This window comes from Gymnogyps californianus, unplaced genomic scaffold (genome assembly GCF_018139145.2).
Source record: "Gymnogyps californianus isolate 813 unplaced genomic scaffold, ASM1813914v2 HiC_scaffold_34, whole genome shotgun sequence".
Classification (NCBI taxonomy): domain Eukaryota; kingdom Metazoa; phylum Chordata; class Aves; order Accipitriformes; family Cathartidae; genus Gymnogyps; species Gymnogyps californianus.
In genome coordinates this window covers 903,638-906,062 of record NW_026114224.1, presented here as the reverse complement: position 1 = coordinate 906,062, position 2,425 = coordinate 903,638, and the positions used below count along the sequence as shown (strand labels likewise).

General features: G+C 55.2%; 1 non-coding gene across 1 annotated transcript; it reads left to right on the top strand.

Moving 5' to 3' along the window:
• Positions 1-337: 337 nt before the first annotated feature.
• TRNAM-CAU (transfer RNA methionine (anticodon CAU)) lies at positions 338-409 on the top strand. Its single transcript has one exon. It is a non-coding gene; the product is annotated as a tRNA-Met (tRNA).
• Positions 410-2,425: the final 2,016 nt, after the last annotated feature.

Here is a 2,425-nt window from a genome sequence, read left to right as displayed (position 1 = left end):
GCCTTCTTGCAGGCTGGGCATGAGAAGCTGAACTATCCTTGACTGAGTATAAAGACTACTTAGCAACAACTAAAACCATCAGGGTGTTATCAAGATAATTTTCCCACTAAATGCAAAGCACTGCACGGTCCCAGCTAGTAGGAAGCAAATTAAGTCTCTGCATGCCAGCCAAGACCAGGACAGCAGCCCAGGCCCAAAGGAGGTGAAGTTTCCAGGGAGACAATTTTGCTGCGCGGGTGAGGGCACAGGATAGACAAAGGGAAGGAGGCATGAGCGCTGGCAGTGCCAGGGAGCATGAGGCCGGGCTGTGGGAGGTCACAGCTGAGGCGCCAGGGGGAGCAGAGTGGCGCAGCGGAAGCGTGCTGGGCCCATAACCCAGAGGTCGATGGATCGAAACCATCCTCTGCTAATTGCTTTTTCCTCCTGCTGCCTCTCCCAGCAACTTTTCACCTGCACTGCTCTGGCTCTCTGCGCGGCCATGCCCATGGCCCTCCCGCTCCCTCAGACCCTTCTCTCTGCCACCGCCGCCTTCTTTCCTCTTTGCCTTCTTACGAGCCAGCACTCCCAAAGGGACCCTCACCAAGGCAGACCCGTGGGTCTGCAGCGGCAGCCAGACCTCCCCCCACAAGGAACTGGGGGTCCTGGGGACACCAGTGTTTCTCCCTTCCCGTCAGGCAGCTCAATCCCAACTTCCCAGCCGCAAGCAGGCACCTCCAGGAATCTGCAGGTGGGGAGGAGGACAAGGCTGGTGCTACTCTGGCAAACACCTATCCAATCAACTTGACCATCTCGGGGTTTTCTCCATCCTAGTCTCTTTGCTGCCGTGCCCACGCGCAGGTCCAGCCAGGAGCAGGGCCGAGCAGGTATTCCCAATGGGCACTGTATTGGCTATATGTGGCTAGGTGTTGGCAGTGGAGGGGAGAGGGGGTGCTGCAGGGTGGCCTCTGTGAGCAGAGGCAAGGGGCTGCCCTGCCGCTGCACACAGCCGATTCCAGCTGCCTCCACAACACTGAGCCACTTGCGCAGCTTTTCCTGACAGGCCTGAAGCCTGTGGAAGAGCCCATGCTGAAACAGATTTTCCTGTTCAGGTCTGCAGCATGGGGAGAACCCATGCCGGAGCAGTCTGCAGTGAAGGGCTGTAGCTGAGCCTGGTAAAAGTGAGAGGAATGGCGGTGTTTTGTTTGTCTTTCATTCCTCACTACCCAAAACCGCACATGGCCTGATCCTTTTCTTCCCCTCTGGCTGCTCTGGACTAGAATGCAGTGCTGGACACCCCCCTCTCTCACTCCCACAAGCATGTCCACTGAACAGCAGGTCCACTGAACCCTGGGCCTGACCGTAGGTCTGTGCAGAGGGCATGCGTGGAGCCCGGGCCCGGTTTGTCTGGTGTCCCAGGGATCGAGGGGAGGCAGACCAGCCTGCTGTTGTGCAGGTCCTCCTTTGTGCCTTTCGGCACAAGACAGGAGCAACACTGACTTGCTTCCAGGCCTCAGGAACCTCTCCCAATTGCCGTGACCTTTCAAAGACAATGGAGAGCGGCCTCTTGCAGAAGTTCTCCTTGTCTGAGTGCTTCACGAGCTGGCAGCAGGAAGATGGCATGGGTATCTGCAGGTGAGCTCCCTTCTACTTTAGTACCTGATGGGCCAGAAGCCAGAAGATCGCTTGGATGTTGACCGTGAGGTCGCCTCTGGCTCTGCAGGTGACGGGCCATGCACAGGAATATTGCTTGCGCTAGGTGCTTGTGTTCATTCCATAGTGGATACCACTGCCTGGTGTCTCTTTTTATATCTGAACGCTTCTTGTTCCAAAGGAAGGGGACAGCCCATCAGGGGGAGACCTGAGAACATGCGGGCACGACAGTGTCAAAAATGGCTGTCAGCCAATCACAAAGCAATATGAGAACCCATGGGGAATGACGCTGTCAAGAGTTGCCTCTTTGCTGTATTTAGTGAGTGGGGCTTCCTTTTCAGATGTGCTTCTGGGTACACAGGTAGGGTTGGCTGGTCCTCACAGCCAGTCACAGGTCTGCCTGAGAGCAGGTGGGTATGACGGGGTGAAGAGATGGCTGTCAGCCAATCACAGAGCAGTAGGAAAACATGTTGGTTATGGTGTCTAATAAGAAAATGGCGGCTGAAAGAAAGTGGTGCCCCCCGTGTATGTAGAGGAAGGTACATCCTGGTCAGCTGTACTTCATCATTCATCAGTGCTGGCATGGGGATTGACCAAAGCAATCATCCACCACCAAAACCAGGAGCAGCACAAGGCAGCTTTTAGCCCAGGAACAGGTAATGCCTAGAGTCCTGCAAAACAAATTGCTTACGGGCATGCAGCACGGAAGGTGGCAGATGCTCATATCCGACCAAGTGGATCAAGAAACTTGTGCTAGAAATAATCCACTTGTCCTATTTGCACATTACGTAGATAG